General features: G+C 45.4%; 1 pseudogene; it reads left to right on the top strand.

Annotated features, from left to right (window-relative positions):
- Nucleotides 1–20128, top strand: part of LOC125405146 (large ribosomal subunit protein eL27 pseudogene) — a 30570-nt pseudogene extending 10442 nt beyond the window's left edge.
- The last annotated feature ends 1345 nt before the right edge of the window (nucleotides 20129–21473 follow it).

Raw genomic sequence — 21473 nt, 5'->3', positions numbered from 1 at the left:
GAAGAATATGGCAAGGAAAGAAGACAGGGAAGGCAGCCAGAGATGAAAATAGGAGAGGTAGATAAAATGGGTCAATGCCAGGCAGTGGTGATGCAGGCCTTTAATCCCAGCACTCAGGAAGCAGAGAAAGGTGGGCCTCTGTGAGTTCGAGGCTAGCCTGGTCTACAGAACAAGTTCCAGGACAGGTTCCAAAGCTACACAGATAAACCCTATCTCAAAAACAAACAAACAAAAAGACTCACAAGACAAAAAAAAAAAAAAAAAGAACCAGGAAGAAATGACCAGACAGGCTGGGTCATGGCGGATTACAACTTAAATCCAAGTCAGTGCTCTGTCTAGGAGGGGCGTTAAGAGATAGGTCTCTTGGCTCAGTAGTCACTATAGCATGCTTTTTCATAGAATTTTTAAATTAAACACACGTGATCATGCACACACACACACACACCCTGGATTTTTACACCCTAACCCATATGTATATTGTGTTCACAGAAGGCTGCCTTTTGGTACTTTTTCATGATACTACATGGAAATCAATGTTGATAAGCCTGTGATAGTTTCCAAAATAATTCTAGAAAATGCACTGGGTGGTGAAATCCAGAAGCCTAGCACCACTGATCTAATGCTTCCGTGGTCCTGTTCGTCTCACTAACGTAGCATGGGATGTGTTCAAGTCTACTCAGTCGGAAAGTTCCCTGGCAACCGAGACAAAGCCCGGGCTCCACATGTCTGGCTATGTCCAAGCTTGCCTCCCTGCCAGGTGACCCACTTGCCCGACACTTTCAAGTGATCTGCGGAGGAAGGTGGCACACCAGGGGCACAGGCCAGGCAGATCTGAAAACCAGACCTCACACATGACTGGAAGAGAAAGCCATTAGCTCCCTTCCCTGTATCACGAACCGACAAATTCAAACACGGAGAGGGCTGGCTCAGAGAAGAAACAGCAGGAAATGATTATTTAGGATTAAGAGTCTTGTTTCTAGACATATGTGGTAAAATATTGTCTGGATTAATTTTATTTGCTTCCTTTGATGAAGCCAAATTAACTTAAACCAACTGTTAGAAGAGCTGCTGGCTATTAACACTAATGTCACATAGTCTAAAATATTCACCCTAGAGGCGTCTCCGTTAAAAATTCCAAAGTGCCTTTAATAATTAAGAATCACTGTGATAATGACATTCATTAGGAATTACACCTTGGTAGGTTCTAATGCATAATAGAAATTTCAGACAGAAAATTCCTACCCAGTTCCGCTCCTCTGCTCTCTCAAGGAAGAGGAATAGATTTCAAAGTCACAGATTCTAATCAGACAGTGGAGCAAAGTACCAACCCAAGTGACGGACTGATTCAAGAGCCTTTCCCGGAAGGGTAAGACAGCAGCACTTCCTCAGGTCGACAGCCCAGAACTGGCCTCATCAGGGAAAGAGCAGAAAGACCTTGACGATAGTCAAGTTATGGATCAGTTGCTGACAGCACATTATTTCTGAGTTGTGTGTCTGCGAGTGAGTTTCTGGCTGAGGTTAGTAGTTAAATCCATACGTGCAGGAAAGACTGCTGATGTCACTAACATCAGACGGCAGCATCCAATCTGTAGAGGCGAATTTTCTCCCACTGTGACTTCCACCTTCGCTGTCCCCAACACCAGAGCTCTTGTTCTCAGGTCTTCGGACTTTGACTGGCAGGGACCCCATCAGCTCCCTGGTCCTCACATGCTTAGGTTTGTTCTAGAACTGGCATCAGCAGCTTCTTCGGGGCATCAGTCTGCAGACAGCAGATCTTCTAAGCCTCCGCGAGCCAACCCTCACAATAAATCCCTTTCGGTACCTTCCCATATCCTGCTGGCTCTGTTTCTCTAGAGAAAACCATCATAGGCTTTTAATCCGATGACTTAGGTGAGTCACCTTCAGGCAGAATCACCCGGCTAACATCCTTAACATGTAGCCTGTGTATGTGTCGACACACACACATGCTTTTAATTATATTCTCTTTTGTGCCCTCATTTCCCTTGTGAAAGCTTTTGGCCCCCAAACCATATTGAACTACATGTGCACATAACAGCAACCAATCACATATAGAGGGATTAGCTGGTGTGTCCAATATGTTGCCACACCACGTCATCTGTGAAAGGTACCGCTTAAGAAGTAAAGAGCCCTGCTTGGGCGAAGGGACTCTATCCCTCAGTAGCTGTGTGACCTCAGTTATTTCCCACTGGTAGCCTCTGCTTCCTCATCCATAAAAAGGCAGTAGAAACAGGCCCTGTTAGGTTCCCCTGCAGCCCTAATATTCAAGCTCCATGCAAGTACAAATGACTTCATTACCGCCACCAACAAAAACCAAGCATGTGTCCCCCAGCCGGAGGGTTAGCAGAATCTGTGGCTGACCGTAGCCAAACTTAGACTTTAATGTGGGGTTCCTTTTACAGTTGGTTTTGGAATATAATCAAAACCCAAAAGGAAGTTAGATTCCAATCCCTAAGTAGGTCCAGCCATCGTTTTCTAAGTACAAAAGACAAGACTTGCAAGCCTTAGGGGCCGAGGGGGAGGTTTGACAGCTGTGGGCCAGCAGAAAGGCTACACGGGAGTTACAAAGAGATAAAACCCCAGTGCCAGGCTCTGAGATGCACCAATTACATAGCCAAGGCTCTGAGGGTCTCCCACACCAGGCGCCAACCTCCTCGTGGACACGAGTGGCTATCATGTTCCAGCCATTCAGAGCCAGGGCACACACGGCCCTGAGCTATGCATCTTCTGCCTTATGCTGTGAAAAGCGAGCTGGCCCCAGATCCACCGAAAGCATCAGCATTTATCAGAACACGGATGGGCTTTCAGACCCAGAAAGCCTTGTTCTCTGAATGGGGGACAAGGGGAGCAGGTCTTTGAACAACATGGCACAGCTTGAGGGCCTGCCTGCGGTGGCTGGGAATGAGAATCATCAAAATCAATGATAATAATGTGCCCAGGAAGCAGTTCTCCAATGCAGATCCCCCACTCAGTAGTTAGTGCGCTAATGACATTAGCTAGTATGAAATACAAATAAGGGGAAAACATTCTAAGCCAATTATACTGATTATGCTTCTGACATCAAAAGGTACAGCAGATGAAGCTGAATTTCCATATATTAATATTTAAGCCGGTATCCACTACAAAGTACAGCATGTAATGAAGGCCCACTAGACTTCAGTACACACAGCTAAAATCTCTAATCAAGCAAAAAAAAAACAATTTTCTAAATGATAATCAGCAGTAATCATGTTCTTTAAGTGCAGGGTATTATAAAGTACAAACTAAATTTTTTTTAAAAATGTACATAGCAAAATTCCTTGTATTGGCAGTCACACCACAGATGTAAGGGCAGAGGCTACCCGCCGCAACCAGTAAGAGCATCCCAGTCAAGATAATAGCTGTGTCTGTCATTGTGATAGCCAAAAAGCACATTGACATTTCTCAAAGATGGTCTTGACTGGGTGGAGTGCTCGGCTTGAGAGAAAGTGGGGAAGAGGAGGAGGAAGCAGCAGAAGTGGGAGGAAGGGACTTAACCCTTACCGCCCAAGGTATTTTGCTGAAACAAGGTACAAGTCTAGCCAAGCCTTGAGCTGGCTCCCCTTTTTATTGCGCAGTTGGTAAGATCGCTGTGCAAATACCACCCGCTTGGAGCAAGGCGGGATTCCTGCCAAGTGAGTAACAAGAAATGAGAGCTACCATGCTCCTGTGAGGTAGTGGCTAATTACGGTAGCAACATATATTCTGTGCACGCACCCATTCCCAAGACGTTTGAGACTCATGGTACACGAGACCCAGGGTAAGAACAAAGCCAGGGCTTGTTCACATCATAAACCATGGAAGCTATGCAGTTTTCTTGTGCTGTCTACGGATGCATTCTTCAGCCATCCTTCACCGTAACCGACGCCTGTAGTATGCATCTTCCAAAGAGAAAGGGCTTTGTTTGGCTCAGTTTTTGAGGTTTCAATCCATGATTGGCATGACTTTGAGGTGATGAGGCATCATGGGAGAAGGGAACAAAATAGTTCCATCATGGTCTAGAAGAAAAGAGAACGAGGCAAGAATTCTACCCTGACCTCTGAGGACAAACTCCCAATGACCTGAAGACTTCCCACTAGGCCTCATCTCCTAAGCGTCCCAGCACCTCCTAGTAGTGCTATCCTGCCCTGGACAAGGCCTCTTATACATAGGGCCTTTGAGGGACACTCCGGACCTAAACACCGTCAGCACAGAGCTCGTTATGCTTTTTTATTCTTTGGAAATGTGAAAAATGCTACCATCGTCTGCAGGAGGAAGGATGGTGCAGAATAAGAGAGTGGCTTTTCTGAAGTCTCAAAGACTGACAGGGACAGGTGGGTAAGGGTAAAGAGAGCTCCGCTGCAGTCCTGAGGAGACAGCTCAGAGAAGCCAGAAGTGGAGCCTAGCCAAGGCCTGAACACCCCTCCAGAGAAGCAGTTCTCATATCAGAGCAGTATTTAATTCCCAGGCTTCCAAAGACCTTCAGTCTGAATTATCTCACCAGGAAAGAGCCCTTCATATCCTGTTTGATAACAAAGCCGTGTCTCATGGTTAGTTGCACCATTGCCACCAACGTCCTTTTAAAAACTCCAAATCCAATTCCTCTACAAGCTTTAACTGCGATAGGAGCCTCAGACAATACCGAGCAACAGCCGCGTCTTTGCCCTCCAGCTGCCTTGAGAATCCGGCATAAATCCTGACAAGAAAACCTCAGTGCCCAAAAATCTAACAAAGACTAGATAGAAATTCACTTAACCTCACTAAATCTAAAAGTACTATACTTACAAATGGGTCAAATGTGTGTTCTACGTATTTTATCACAATTAAAATGGGGAAATGATTTACAAAAGTTATACTTCAGGCTGAAAATGTAATTAAAAGAAGCAAGTACAGAACGTAGAAAGTGTTTCAGAGGTTTGGGGCGTTTTGTTTTTGTTTTATTGGTGTTTTGTTTTGTTTTGATTCGTTGATTTGTGTTTGCTTGCTTATTTGGTTTTGGTTGATGTTGTTGTTTTAATTTTTGAGACAGGGCCTCTCTGTGCAACAGCCTTGGCTGTTCTGGACAAAGCCACTTATACGTAGGGCCTTTGAGAGATTCACTCTGTGGACCAGGTTGGCCTTGAACTCACAGAGATTCATTTGCCTCTGCCTCCTGAGTGCTGGGATTAAAGATATGTGCCACCACAATCTGGTGGATTTTATTACTTTAATGCTGTTTATTTTGTGTGGTGTGTGCATGTGTGTGGGAGGGGCACACAATGCATGGTGCAGACGTGGAGGTCAGAGGACAACTTTCAAGACTCAGTCTCTATTCCCACCATGGATGGGACTCAGGTCATCAGGTTTGCAGCAAGACTTTTGCTAGCACCTTTGCCTGCCTCATTGGCACACACTGCACCTTTGCCCTCACTGCCCACCTCTACCCTCACTGCACACACTGCACCTCTGCCCTCACTGGCACACAGTGCACCTGTACTCTCACTGACACACAGTGCACCTCTGCCCTCACTGGCACACAGTGCACCTCTGCCCTCACTGGCACACAGTGCACCTGTACTCTCACTGGCACACAGTGCACCTCTGCCCTCACTGGCACACAGTGCACCTCTGCCCTCACTGCACAAAGTGCATCTCTGCCCTCACTGGCACACAGTGCAGCTTTACCCTCACTGACACACAGTGCACCTCTGCCCTCACTGGCACACAGTGCACCGCTGCCCTCACTGCCCACAGTGCACCTTTGCCCTCACTGCCCACAGGGCACCTCTGCCCTCACTGGCACACAGTGCACCTCTGCCCTCACTGCCCACAGTGCACCTCTGCCCTCACTGCCCACGGGGCACCTCTGCCCTCACTGCCCACGGGGCACCTCTGCCCTCACTGGCACACACTGCACCTCTGCCCTCACTGCACACAGTGCACCTCTGCCCTCACTGGCACACACTGCACCTCTGCCCTCACTGGCCCACAAACGGGCGTTTCAAATGGTATCATTGGGCTCTTAGGTCTTGGCACCTTACTTTTTACTTTTTTTGTTCTTTCTTTTCTTTTACTTTTTTCTTTTCCTTCATCTTTTATTTCTTCTTCTTCTTCTTCTTCTCCTCCTCTTCCTCCTCCTCCCCCTCCCTCTCCCCTCCCCCTCCCTCTCCCCTCCCCCTCCCTCTCCCTTCCCCCTTCCCCTCCCCCTCCCCCTCCCCCCCCTCCCCTCTCCTTCTCCTTCTCCTCCTTCTCCTTCTCCTTCTCCTTCTCCTTCTCCTTCTCCTTCTCCTTCTCCTTCTCCTTCTCCTTCTCCTTCTCCTTCTCCTTCTCCTTCTTCTTCTTCTTCTTCTTCTTCTTCTTCTTCTTTTTTTCTAAATAAGAACCAGAGAAGTCAGTAGCTGTTAACACATTTAAAGCTCTTTCTTGCACAGCTACTGTGTGGCTAACAGCTCCTCCTAAGGAAGGCAAATTGGTGTCTTTCAGTGAACAGCCTCTCTCTCCCTCTCACTGGGTCCCTTCTAGCTTCATGGTGCCTTGCCAAATTGCTTTGCTGTGTTACATAGTTTTCCCCAGTCGTTTGATGATTTTCTGCCTCCAGCCTGAAATCAAGAAAGCTAGGAAGAGGCAAGATTTACGGCAACAAATTGCTTTGTAGATCTCAGGGAAAGGCAGCTGCTTTTAGATAAGAGGAATCTTCCAGTTCTGTGATTGTGGGAGGAAATTGCAAGGGAACTATGGGCTGAAATGCGAATTCAAAATGGTACTAATAACAACCCATAGAGTCGATGGAAATTCAGTGTTCTAGTTGGATTTACTCTCAGCCTGAATATTTTTGAAGCATTAGCTTTAAAATGAAAATGGAGAAAAAGTCTTGTAAAGCCTTATTTTACACAAAATTGTTCAGAATAACAATTTGCAAAAGAAAAGGTCATTTACAATCCCTGCCATTCACTGAGCATCTCTGATTCGTTCAGCAATTTTCTGGCCATTGTAGGTAATAAGATGCAATTGGCATGTCCTGATTCCTCAAGAAATACACCTTCCTTTCAGAAGTCATAATCCACCCCAGTGTCCCCCTCCCCAGCAAGCCTTTACTGGTACAAAATTGTGCATCAAGACCTGGAAAAATGGCTCCGAGCATAAAGCATTTACTGTACAAGTGTGAGAACTGAGTTCAGAGTCCTCAGAAGCCACATAAAGCTGGGTGTGGTAGCCAATGTCTGTAGCCCCAGTATTCCTATGGCAAGATACGAAGGGAGACAGAGACTCCCTGGGAACTTATAAGCCAGCTATTCTGGAGTACACAGTAAGCAACAAAAAGAGAGGAATGAGGTAGGCAAGGAATAGCACCCCAGATTGTCCTCTGATCTCCACATTCACCCTGTGCCTCACACCAGTGTGCTTGTGCACACACACACACACACACACACACACAATATACACATAGTGTCATGTCATCTCATTAGCTTCTGCTCCTACATAATGGAGGCACTGGGAAAGTCCAGCCCTTGCTTTGGGTTTGGGCATACCAATGACCAGGGAAGACATGTCATTTAAGCCATGGAAATGAGACACATGAGTGGAGGGGCAGGTGCATCCTCACTGTGCTGGCTCCAGTACCGGCCAGTTAAGTGTCCACCCTGAAATTTGTGTTGAGAAGTTCTCATTTCTAAGCCATTTCCCACAGCCTGAGGATGAAGATGTCACTGACATCTAGGCAGCAGCCTTATGCATCCCTGTTATGGTCCTCCAGCCCCAGAGATCGCTCTTTCCTTTGTTAAACCAACATAGAGGGAGATTTGCTGGGCACCGTGGACTGACAGAGTGCAGATTGCAGCGAGTAGGAAAACTGACACGCTGATTGTAGTTTCACGTTGCATTCACAGAGCCATAGGAAACAGAGCAAGGGAGAAGAAGGGCATTCTTTTGTGAACTGGACCAGGAACAGAATAGTTTCTAATGTATGAGTGAAACCCACAAGGTCTTTACTGAGGAATGGCTTTCAGTTTATTTTATTTACAAAAGAGTTGCATAACAAGCTCCCGCACTTGACAGTTTAATAAGTATAGCTTTGAGTTGCTTGACCACGTAAACCTTTTTTTAAAAAAGAAAAAAAAACTTTTTGAGAGTGTCTTGCTATGGTGAACAACTTAGCTTCAAACTCTCAATCCTTCTGTCTCAGTCTTCCAAGTGCTGGGATTAGAGGCATATACCACAACACTGAGCTCATGTAAAACATTAAATATTTCTCTGTCAGAAAATGTACTAAAGAAAATGAAAATCAAATGACAAGCCCAATTTTCAGATATGAAAAATGTTTAAATTATCATTTTTAATAGAAGAAATTTACAGTAAATAGTATGCAAACTCAGTACATACAGGGTGTAATCATCAAACCAGGCAGTTAACATTTCCATCCCCTGAATTTGTAAAGCTTTCGATTGACTCATGATAATTATGCCCATGATAATTATTGTTTGGTTGGAAGTTTCACCCCAGCCCCGTGGAATCCATATATACAAAGAGTCTAAAATGTTTAGTAGAAAGTTCCAAGACTCCTCCCCTGGGAGTGGCCACAGTCCAGACTCCACCTCCAAGAAAGCCCGCCAAATGGTGACCCCTCCCCAGGGAGGGTTAAGACCATTCCCACAGGCCATTTAAACTGCTCCTCCGCCCCCCCCCCCCCCGAGAATGAACATGTGGTTTTTTGGTTTTCCATGATTGTTCTGGTTCTCCTTTCTCCCCTCTGTGTTTTCCCGGGGGCACTAGTGTCCATTAAACCTGTTTTTTTCCTAATTCGGTCTGATCTGGTTTGATTTGGATTATGGCATTGGTGGAAAGGCTTGTCATTTGGAGAAATGCTTAAACACTTATGAGCACAGTGTATGCTGCATAACAGTTCCCTTCAAGATTCATTCATCTATTCCTTCCATCCTGGAATGGAGCTCCTCAAACAGAAAAGTAAACAACTCAAATAAATAGCTTCAGGAAGTCCCTGAAACTGATCAGATCCACTAGGTCCCTCCCTGCCTGAGTAAGCAATGAAAGTTGAGACTCTCTCTCAAAGAAGCCAAGCCTTAAAGAAGATTCTGACACCAGATCAGCTGCCTGTGACAAATAGAAACCAGCCAAACTACGTGGAAGAGGTTAAGACCAGAGTCTAAACCTGGAAAGGACACTTTCCAACATTTTGAACTGCCTGCAGGCTGTACCATGTGCTCCAGGTTTCCTGGTTTTTATGAGCTATCACCCATGCTTTGGTGATGTGGCTGTCTTTGAGTCACTTCTACTCCAGTAAGTAAACCAATGAGAGAGGTATTGCAAGAGTTACAAATTTTCTCTATGATGGGAAAGTGGTGTAGGAGGTTCTTCTGTCTATGTGTTGCTTTCATTGGTTGAATAAAGAAACTGCCTTGGCCTTTTGATAGTAGACCGAACTGAATGCTGGGAAGAAGAGCATTGTGGCAGACACCATGGCTCTCCTGCCCCAGACGGACGCTGGTTAGACTCATGCCGGTAAGCCACAGTCAAGTGGCGATAAACATTAATGGAGATGGGTTAAACTAATATGTGAGAGTTGGCCAATAAGAGGCTAGAAATAATGGGCCAGGTAGTGATTTAATTAATACAATTTCTGTGTGATTATTTAGGGTGTAAACTAGCAGGGTGGCCAGGACCAAAAGCAGGCCCTCTCATACAACAGGGAAACAAAGGAATTGGGATTCAAAGGAAAACTCATACTCACAGAATACTAGACTAGGTATACTGGACCAAGTGGAAGCCACCATGTGCAGCTCTGCCCTGGGCAGATGTGAACAACAGCACAAGCTTGCTCCTGCTTCAACCTCTCAAGAGAGCAAGCATGCTTCTTATCCCCACTTATCAGTCTACATGTAGCCCCTCAGACCACACCCTAAGGGCTGGTACCCCAAAAGTTATTGGATAAATGAATTTTCACAACAGTAAGTAATTCCAATAAAATAAAACTTGGTGAAGTTGAACTTTGGTGGTAACCATACTTGGGTCTCTTGTGTGATGCCTATCTGAGGTGAGTAGATGTGTGTGCTATGTCTCCTCAGAAGTTTTGTCATACAACAGTGTAACGTCTCAGTCCATTTATGAAATATGAACGATAATACACACTGATTAAATAATGGTGGATAGTAGCATCGCTCACCTGAGCATTATTCTGCATTTGGAACCTCTCTTCTAGGTCGTCACCTGCTATGAAATAAGTTAGCATTAGTGCTGGAACTTGTGGGGCTGGAGAGATGGCTCAGCAGTTAAGAGAAGCTACTGTTCTTCCAAAGGACCCAGGCTCAATTCCCAGCACCCACGTGGCAGGTCAACTCTCTGTAACTCCAGTTTCAGGGGACCTGACACCCTCACACAGACATACATGCAGGTAAAACACTAATGCTCATAAAACAGAAATAAATAAATTTAAATAAACAAATATAAAATAAATAATTTTTTAAAGTTTAAAAGGATGAGTGTTCCCCTCACCCCACATCCTCTCCAGCATAGGCTATCGTTGGTGTTTTTGACTTTAGCTATTCTGACAGGTGTAAGATGGTATCTCAAAGTGGTTTTGATTTGCATTTCCCTGATCGCTAGGGAGGTTGAGCATGACCTTAAGTGTCTTCTGGCCATTCGAAGTTCATCTGTTGTGAATTCTCTATTAAGTTCAGTACCCCATTTTTTAATTGGGTTAATTAGAGTTTTAGTGCCTAGTTTCTTGAGTTCTTTGTATATTTTGGAGATCAGACCTTTGTCTGATGAGGGGTTGGTGAAGATCTTCTCCCAGTCAGAAGGCAGCCTTTTTGTCCTACTGACAGTGTCCTTTGCTTTACAGAAGCTTCCCAGTTTCAGTAGATCCCATTTATTCATTGTTTCTCTTATTGTCTGTGCTGCTGGGGTCCTACTTAGGAAGAGGCCTCCTGTGCCTAAATCTTGTAGACTACTTCCCACTTTCTCTTCTATCAGGTTCAAAGTGGACGGATTAATGTTGATGTCTTTAATCCATTTGGACTTGATTTTTGTGAACTTGTTATCTCTGAAGACCTATGACTTAGAGTCCCTCGATTATCCAATTTTCTTAGTCTTTAGTAACCATTAATATACATTTAGTTCAGTTTTTTCTTAATGTTCACATACCAAAGAGAACATGCAGTATTTTTATGTGTATGTCTGACTTACTTCACTTAGCATATGTCTTCCATTCCCATTCATTTTGCTTCAAATGGTAGACTGCTCATTCTTTATAATGACTGCATAATATTCCACTATGCACGTATACCACATTTTCAATGTTCATTCAATCACTGAAAAACATTCAAGTGTCCATGTGTTGTCTGCTATGAGTACGGCAGCCATAAACCTGTGCTTGTGGGTAACATTTAATATATAAAGAGTTGGTGTAAATTAATAGGAAAAATAGTGACTCAAAAGGCAAGTATATACAACCAGACAAATTTCAGGGAATTAGCAATCACTGATATAGGTGTTCAAATTAAAAGAAGAAACTACTACTATTGCTTCCTGGTAAGATAGTGGATGGAGAGACTTCTGCTCTCCTAATTCCTACTTAGAAAGGTAAATTGAAATTTGTTGTTGTTGTTGTTGATGATGTTGTTGTTTTTTGTGACAGGGTTTCTCTGTAGCTTTGGAACCTGTCCTGATATTAACTCGAGTAGATCAGGCTGACCTCAAAATCACAGAGATTTTGCCTGCCTCTGCCTCCCTAGTGCTGGGATTAAAGGTGTGTGCTACCACCACTTCCCAGGAGACTGTCTTTTAGAACAATGAACTAATCAGAAATTTGAGAAGACTTTGTCTTAATTAGGGTTCTGTTGCTGCAGTGAAACACCATGACCAAAAGCAAGTTGGAGAGGAAAGGGTTTATTTGGTTTACACTGTTCATCACCAAAGGAAGCCAGGGCAGGAACTCAAACAGGGCAGGAACCTGGAGGCCAGAGCTGATGCAGAGGTCATAGAATGATACTGTTTACTGGTCTGCTCCTCATGGCTTCCTCATAGAAGAACCAGGATCATCTGTCCAGCGATTGACTCACCCAGCCCACAATGGGCTGCTCCCCTTCAACCTCTAATTAAGGAAGTGACCTATAGGCTTGTCTAATAGTCCTAGCTACTGAGTCATTTTCTCAATCGAGGCTCCCTTCTCTCCAGTGACTCTATCTTGTGTCAAGTTAACATCAAACCAGCTGGAGAAGGTGAAAGGTTAGCAGGGTGTCCTTCTTTCCTTTCTGCTGGGAACCAGCTGCTTGCTGTCGAAACGGGCAAGTTTGTGAAATAGGGAAAGTGGTGTTGGTCCTGGCTGGACGCTACCCCGGACGCAAAGCCATCATCGTGAATAACATTGATGATGGCACTTCAGACCGCCCTTACAGACATGCCCTGGTGGCTGGAATTGACCTGTATCCCCAAAAAGTGACAGCTGCCATGGGCAAGAAGAAAATCGCCAAGAGATCAAAGATCAAGTCCTTTGCAAAAGCTTGTAAGTACAATCACCTGATGCCCACAGTTCCTCTGTGGACATCCCCCTGGACAAAACTGTTGTCAACAAGGATGTCTTTAGGGACTCAGTCCTGCAACGCAAGGCGAGGCGGGAAACCAAGGTCAAGTTTGAGGAACAATATGAGACAGAGAAGAACAAATGGGTTTTCCAGAAGCTTTGTTTTTCATATATTTTTGTTTCCATCATTAAATTTTTTTTTAAAAAAAAAAACAAAAACAAAACAAGCAAACAAAAAACAGCCAACACGGATTTATATACAAAAAAGTTCATTATATCAATATTAACAGTTGGTGTATTTAAATACCAATTGGAAACAACTTAATTTTTTTAACATGTGTGTTTTCCTACACATATGTCTGTGTATCACATGTGTGCCTGATGCTTGTGGAGGTCAGAAGAGGGCATCGCACCCCCTGGAACTGGAGTAACAGATAGTCACAAGCCGTGTGGATACTGGCAGCAACCGCTCTTAACTGCTGCGCCATCTCTCTAGCCCCTGGAAACAATTTAAATACCTCAGAGAGGTAAATCAACTGAAGTTCAGAACAGTAATGAGATGTAGATGTGCATGCGAGTGATTTCTCTTTTTCAGAAAGGGAGCAATACAGCATTTCAAGCAGTGGTCATCTCAGGATGATGAATGTATCCATGTCTTTCCAAACATTTTCTGTATTTTCTAAATTGATATGAACACGTGTCTCTTTAATGTGAAAATAAATGTTCATTTCTTTAATTTGGTTTTCTAATTCAGGGTCTCACTAAATGCCCAGACTGCCCTCAAACTTCTGATCTCCCTGCCTCAGTTTCCCCAAGTATTGGCATTGCAGCCTTGCACTACACATTCTGCTAAAAATTTAAGTGTGTGTGTGTTTGTGAGTACTCGTGTGCATGTTTGTATTGATGTGCATGTGTGTGTATACTGATGTGCGTGTGTGCACTGATGTGCATGTGTGTGTCTCTGTGTGTACTAATGTGCATGTGTGTACTAATGTGCATGTGTGTTTGTGTACTGATATGTGTGTGTGCGTGTGTGTACATATCTGTACAGATGCATTTGCCCACGTGTGCACATAGAGAGGCCAGAGATTGAGATCAGATGTCTTCTTTTACTGCCGTCTACTGTTTGCTCAGACAGGGTCTCACTATCTAGCCCTGGATGGTCTGGAACTCGGAACTTGCTATGTCTTGAATTCACAGAGATCTGTTTGCCTCGAGTCCTGGGATTAAAAGGCATGTGCCACTATGCTTGGCTCCACCTTATTTTCTGAGGCAGGTTCTCTCACTGGGCCCCTCACTTGCCATTGAGGCTGCCCTAGTTGGTCAGCGAGCTTCCAGGACCCTCCAGTCTTGGCCTTGCCAGTTCTAGGACACACATTGTCACTCTCAGCTTTTTTGCAAATTCAGGATCCAAACGCAGACTCTCACACCTGTGTGGCAAGCACTTTACTCAGCAGGCCATCTCTCCAGACCCTAAACTTTCAATTAGAAAATATATAAATCTTCTCATAATGGGGAAGGAGATTCTTAGCCCAAAAAATGGCGTGAACTACCAGAGTCTTTGGGAAAGACTTCCTTGGAAGTTCACGTCCAGAATGGATGTTTGTATGTACAAAGCAAATTGGATGCCTTATTGGGCCGCAATGCTTCTTCCCATAATTACAGCCTCACCACAGACTAGATTTCTCAAACAAGCAAATATCCTGTCCTTTTTTGTTGTTGTTAGTTTTCCCCTCCAGTTGTGGATTGAAATATGTCAAACACTCAGGAGGTGTGTTCTCATGTTCTTTTCTCATACCTTCCTAGCAGTTTCATAGAGAAGTGTCTTCGGGACTTTAAAAAACTCTCAGTGGCTCCCTGCCTCTCAGCCACTCCTTTCCTGGGGGCTACTGCACAGTCCGGGGCACTGTGAGTGCCAACAGCTATATTTGCACCTTGTAGTTTCACTCTGGACGGCAGCCCCATTGGCTGGATGAAGCCTTAGCTCCCGAGCAGAAGAACAAGCCAGTCTGTGAATGGCCAGCACATTGCATCCCAGGTTGGAAAGATAAGCGGGGCCCTTCATGGTTTCTCCCAGGTGAACAAGGAGTGTTTCAGTGGGTTGAGGAGGACAAGTAACACCCCAACAGACTGTGATCCTCGTGGTGGTGGGGCTGCTGGGTTCAGAGGCAGCACCACTCCGGCTCGAAAGCAGCTCTGACTCCACAGTTAGCCTTCAACTCCAGGCCCGTGGAGGCTCCCTCAAGAGCACATTGTCCTCAGCACAGTCATCTCCAGTGTCCCCTTCCTTGCTCTCCAGACTCCGGCGTCTAATCATCCACTTGCAGTCTCCACCTAAGTGGTGTCCCGCAGGCACTTCTCCGGCGCTGACAAGCAAACTCTAGGACTGCCACCTAAACCTCTTCCTCTTGAAGTCTTCCTGGTTCATCAGTGGTCACCCTTCCCCTCTAAATGCTCCCAAGAGCTGGACCGTTCCCGGGTGCTGCTCTCACACACTCCAGTTTTTAACTTGACCCTTCCCTGGACGTCGCCTGGGGGTAGATGTGGTAGACGTTGCTTGTTTTGCCTGGACTGCGGTCACCTGGCCTGCACGGATTGTCAGTAGTCACTGGTTGGCCTCTCTGCGGAACTTCTACCTCCAGCAGAAAGTATATCATTCGCTCTCGCTCAAAACCCTTCGGTTGCCTTTGCTCTCCCAGTTCTCGTCATGGCCCACAAGGTCCTCCTGGAGTCGTCCCCACCCCCTCCCTTTGTAAACTCTGATTCCCATCTCCAGTTCTCCAGTCTCGTTTTTCAGTCTTCAGGCTAGTCACTCTTGGCCAGCCATAACGGGCATTCCCATGATGGCTCTTCCTTCAATACATTCCCATGATGGCTCTTCCTTAAGTACCCTATCACTCACTCGCCCCTGGGGCTTTGTACTTTCTCTCTTCTATCTGAGATATTTCTTCCCTAAACATTGGTAAGATCCTTTCCTCATGTCACTCAAATCCCTGTTCACAAGTCACCCCTGCTAGAAAAGCCTGGCTTCCCAAGCGAAGCGATACTCTTCTCCAACGGTTGCTACGTGTGTTTTTCAAGAGGAAACAGCTCCGGGGAGCACCATTCACAACATAACCGCCAAAAATTTGCGTATCCAGACATTTCATTGCAACAAAATATCTTGGGGAGGGCGTGTATTTCCTAATTTGCACAAAGAGACAGAGAGTTACGACAACCCTGCTCCTTCCTGCCTTGCTACCTCCTCCCCACTCCTCAACACCCGGTCAATGCCATCCAGCTCCCCTCCTTTAAGCTCGTGAGATGAGGCTGTTTGCCTGGCTTTGGCCACACTGTGATTCTCAGTGTCTAGAGCATTCCTTTGAATATATTAGTCATTTCAGGTTTTTGAATGAGTCATTTATTATCAGTCATGAGCAACCCATCAATAGCAGATTCTTAGGGGGAAAGCAAAACCAAAAGTCTCCTTGCCACCGTCTGGAACCATACATACCCAAAACCCATATTAATAAGTCTTGCTTTATGTATTAGGGGAAAAGATAGTCCTAGATGATCAATGCATTCCCTGTATCCTGGCAGCTGTGAAGTAGTTCCCACCTCTATAGAGACTGTATTTCCAAATCACATTTGCCTGGAAAGAACTGGGTTCCTAGGATCAACCACCAAACAAGACTACAACCTCACATGTGTTAAATAATGAAGCTTAACACAGTGGAGGAAAGTGTACGCTTTACTGTTTTGTAACAATGGACACAATGTTTATAAGTAACAGTTTTTGAATAACGGGAAATTACAGCAATCTGTCTCTTAATACTGCATTGAAAATATAAAGTCATAAACTTTTAATTTAAATGAACTGAAATGAACTGATTCGAAAATCTGTCAGGAAGGGTAGTGTTTATGAGTATAGAAGAGTTCCGGGGAAAATTAAAAACCAAAGGCTTTATTTATACATTAAAAAAAGAAAAGAAAAGAAAAAGTGGAGGAAACCAGCAATTACACTCCCGAAAGTTCAAATGAGATAATGGTAGATGCTTCCCCAGCTACTTAATTAAAAGAATCGGCGGGCTCACGTAGTTGCTCTGAAGCGCTGCATGAATACCAATGAGCACATCACATAACAGGATGCCGGTCCAAGAGCATAATATGCTAGCACTACCATTTTTTTTAAAGGAGCGGGAGAGTGGCCTTCTAACCATAATAACATCCACTTATTAATATTTAGAAGCCGTTCGCAGTGAGCTCTGCAGGGGCCACGCAGAGGCATCTTTGAGACTGAGTGGCAGCCACAATAGCTGACGTGACAGGAGACGGGCTGGGCGCAGCATGCCCACCGTGGCAGACAGTGTCCTCTCACTGGCCCTGTCGGTGACGGCAACAGAAACCAGCATCAGAGCCAAACAGGAAAGATGAGAATAAAAGAGGAGATTCCAGATAGACAGAGGCAGTGCTGCCTGCCCAGCTTCTTCTGTGAAGACACTGAGGCACGCACATGAGATTAGCACCAACATTCTGTGCAGTTTTTCCTAGATCTGTAATGAGTAATCACTTACAAATTAAAATGGAATTTCAGAGAAGGATAAACATGAGAAACAGTGAGGTTTCCCTCCTGGGTGTCTCTAGGAACACAAAGTCCTGTATCATGAAAACACAGTTGGCCTTGCTTTCAGTCAATTGTTGGGTCAACCACAGTGAGTTCCCCAGGGAGACAGGGCCTTTAAAGAGACATTGAAGACTAATTGAGCTCAGAAGGTTGGGGTCTTAATAATCCAACCTTCTAATGTCTTGATGGCTATAAGAAAAGGAGGAGAGGCCAGGTACACGCACACATGGAAAAGGCCATCGGAGAACACAGGGTGTATGTAGCCAAGGAGAACCAGAAACCATCAGTGTCGGCATCAAGTCTTAGACTTCCAGACTCCAGAACAGTGAGAAAGATGAAGTCCAGTTAATGAAGCCATTGATATTACAACAGCCCAAGTGGTTGACTACATCAGTACTCCCAAAACTTCCTTGAGCTTAGGACATCAACTTTCCAAACCGCTCAGATGTTGTCTAGGGCTATTTAAAAAACTGGTCTTCAGTTGTCTTACCACAAACACCTGCCCTTCTCATCTTCCCCAGGAAGCGAACTCAAATAGTATTGTTTCTCCACGCTCACCCAGCTAAGACAAATGAAGTATATGTGAATCAGAATTACTCCCCTTTTGCAACAGTGTTCAAATGCTGCTCCTTGCTTACCAGGCTCTGTGGTGCAGAACCAGGTAGGCAAGACTAGAAAGGTAGAAAGGTAGAAAGACTTAGAACCAGGTAGGAAAGACTAGAAAGGTAGAAAGACTTAGCCATATCTCCTCTGGATCCTTAGCTACCAGGTAAACAGTCCTGGGCCTGTGTGATGCCCCCAAGTGTCCAAAGGAAGATACTGGGCCATACAGTGAGCAGACGATTCCAGTTTGAGCTGGAATCATCTAGGATTCCAGTTTGAGCTGCTTGAAGCCACCATCCAGGAGTTTCCGTCCGCTGCCCTACAGCCTTGAACTTGCTTCTCATGGAACTTACGTAAGCTGCTCAACAGGGCTGAGCTATACTGGTAAAATGGTGGTGCCCTTGAGATACGGAAGGTGAAAGACAGTTTGCATATGCTGGGATAGAATAGAAGCACAGCTCCTATCCAGGGCCACCCATACGATATTAATTAGTAAAACATGACTAAAAGTCACACAGCCTGCCTTTAGAAATCAGGGAGGTCTCTCTTCTTTGTCTCAGGCTGAGCACTAGCTATGAATGGTTCCTTCAGAGTCAGGTATGAGGCAAGTCCAGAACAGAAGTCAATAGCTGTAGAGTGACCTGTGTCTGGAGGAAAACATGGCGCAACCCAACAGGACCTTGGGCTACCAGGCTTGTCTTGTTCTTATATCTCATTCTTGCAAGGGTAGTGGACACTGAAAAATCCTCTCAGTCAGCAATGAGTATAATCCATGTCACCAGTAAAAACATTACTTCTAGGATCCCTCCTGCTAATTAATGAATCATCTATAGTAGATTTTTATACTGTCTAACAAAGATGTCTTCATGTCTGGAGTAGATACTATTCATTTAGATTGTGTAAATGATAGCAATTGCTTCTACTAATCAAGAATCTTCAGAGAAAAAGAATATGCTGTGTGTGTGTGTGTGTGTGTGTGTGTGTGTGTGTGTGTGTTGCGTGGATGCTCCTGTGTGTATGTGGAGAGTGAGAGATTGAGAGAGAATAATCTTAAGAAGTTAAGTTAAAGTATAAGCTCAGAAACTGAGGGCTTACCCCACATCGCTGATCCTCAAATTTGACCTATAGCACTCTAAGAACACCACAATAACACAGAATTTTCTCTGCTGACTGTGGTGGGGCACACAGAAGGCTGGAGACTCAGGAAATAACTGTGGCTGAAGTCCAAAGGCCTTCCTGTGGGTGTCCCAGGAAGAGCTGGTGCTGAGACAAAGCCTCAGACAGTCCTCTATCGGAACTCATTGGTGGCTGGAAGGGGTCAGTCTTGGTTCTATTGAGACGTTTCAACAGTTTGGATAAGCCCACCACATCATTATGCTGTACTCAAAGTATGTCTACTAGGAGGTCAATCTCATCTAAACATATACTCACAAGTGTGGCTTGGGGGTGCACACCTGTAATCCAGGTACCTTGGAGGATGAGACAGGAGGGAGTTCAGAGAGTTCAGGATGATCCTGGGCTGCATCATGAATACCTAATGGGCTTTAGAGGAAAACAGTCTCAAAAAAAAAAAAAGGCAAAAAGTAAATAAAAATAAAAACACATTCACAAAGTTGGGCAAGCCCCACCACCCACACGGACAATGAGACAGCAGGCAGGCTAAGCCCTGCAGACCCGGCAGGCTCTGAGAGGGCAGGCAGACGCTATCAAAGGCCTGGGCTGACCAATTCAGCTCCCCCATCCAGGCCTAGGTCCAGCACTTTGAGTTGGTCCATCACAGCACCCAGTCTGTGTAAGAGCTGCTGGTGGAGGAGCCAGTCCTGCAGAACCAGGTCCCCAGGGTCAGCATGGCTCTGGACAGCAGCAGAATATCCTATCTAAGAGGAGTCTGAGGACAGTCCAGCACTGACGATGTGTCAGAAACCAGAAACCAAGAACCAGACCAACAACGCTTTGCAATGAACATAGGCATAGAAAGTTGTTTGCCCCCCCCCCAAATTATATTGTGTGACAAACACCAGCTTCCAAGGCCACTACAAATATGTGATGGAGAGATGGGACAGCCAGAGGAATGGACTACTGTGTATGAGGTGGGGAGAGACAGAATTAGAACCTTGACAGTTGTGACGTACGTGAGAGAAGGCTGCCGGCCATGAAGGAATATGTCGTTTCCTGCAGGGTTGGCAAGGTGGGCGCGCAGCAGCCTGGAGCTTGAGCTGATTCAGCTCCTGAACGAGCTGCCCAGCAGCATGATCATCCTGGCTGTGAACAGTGCCAGGATGTCTGAAACGAAGAGTGGTTCATTTCCTGCACGGGACCTCCTCGGAAGAACCCCGTGGTCCATATTTCTCCAGGAGGCCATCAGTGGCCTGTGTTGCTATCCCAGGTTGTGATGAAGTCCGAGGGCCATGTTTAGGTCCATAGCCCTGCGGCAGCCGGGGGCTGTGCTGACATCCAAAGTTCATGCTGCCACAGAGGGCTGTGTCTGAGTCTGTGGTCCTGATGTAGTTGGGAACTGATTGATGTTTATGGCATGTGTTAATAACTACCTAGGACTCTGTGGATGACCGGGGTCTGTGTCACTGCCTGAGGCCATGCTGTTGTAGAAGGCCTATGCAGCTACCTGGGGCCATGTTGATGTCAATCATTGGTTTGTGCTGCCACCAGGGTCCCACAACATGGTTCTATAGACCTTGTTGCTGCCTGAGACCATGTTGATATCCTTGTCCTGTGCCACTGCTGAAGGCTATGACAGTGTCCGTGGCCTGGGCTTCAGCAGAGGGTCGTGTTGATGTCTGTGGTCCATGTTGCCATCAGAGGCCAGACGGAGGTCCTTGGTATGCGCTGATCCTGGAGACCATGCGATGTTACCACTGACTGTGAAGGGCAAGGAAGCGACTTTTTGAGGTGGGATCAATGACTGCAGACACACAGTTGAGGAGGAGGAACATAGAAGGCTTCTGTGATAGCCACTACTCCTCTCTCAGCCCCCCTCCCAAAAAGTAACAGCCTAAGAAGGAAGCCACTGAAGAGAACTCTTCAGAGTTGTGGTGAGGGCGCTGAAGAGTAGCTCTCCACAACTGATGGCTTCTGGCAGGGGTATGGGTGGAAAAACCTCAGTTTTCTTTAGAGTCTGACCACTGGGAGTTTGACCATGCTCCAGTGGGTATTTTTTTCGGGGGGAGAGGGAGGTCATAAGGGTGAGAGGATTGGAAAGTAAAATATGATTGGAGTGCATGATGTGAAATTCCAAAATAATCAATGAAAATATTTTGTTGAATAAAAAAAAACATACACAGAAACATCCAGAATAACATTTAACTGGCTTTGCAGACACTCTGTCCCATATCCAGTTAACTTCATACCAGTCCAACAATAGCAAGCCTGTATTATAGTTTACAATCCTCCAGCATTTAAAAAATACATTGCTACACCGCACTACAAAGAGACTCAGCTCTTGTAACAAATACCTATATCCTCAGGAAAAATCGCCAGCTTAAAAACTAAGAATGTTCTTCCCCTTTCAGGGAGCAAGCAGGCCAAGGTGACGGCTCCAAGACCACTGCTCTCAGCTCTGTGGAATCACAGAGACACTAAGAACATATACAAACTCCACCTTCAGCTCCAAGGCCACTCTGGACACTGATGCTCGTAGATCTTAGGAAGTATCTAAGGTGTGCATCCGTCATGTACCCAGAAGAAAGGTTGGGTGAATGATAGTCTCTAACACACACACAC

The sequence above is a fragment of the Myodes glareolus genome, chromosome 15, assembly GCF_982192425.1.
Source record: "Myodes glareolus chromosome 15, mMyoGla1.1, whole genome shotgun sequence".
Lineage (NCBI taxonomy): Eukaryota > Metazoa > Chordata > Mammalia > Rodentia > Cricetidae > Myodes > Myodes glareolus.
This window is presented reverse-complemented; position numbering and strand designations above follow the sequence as displayed.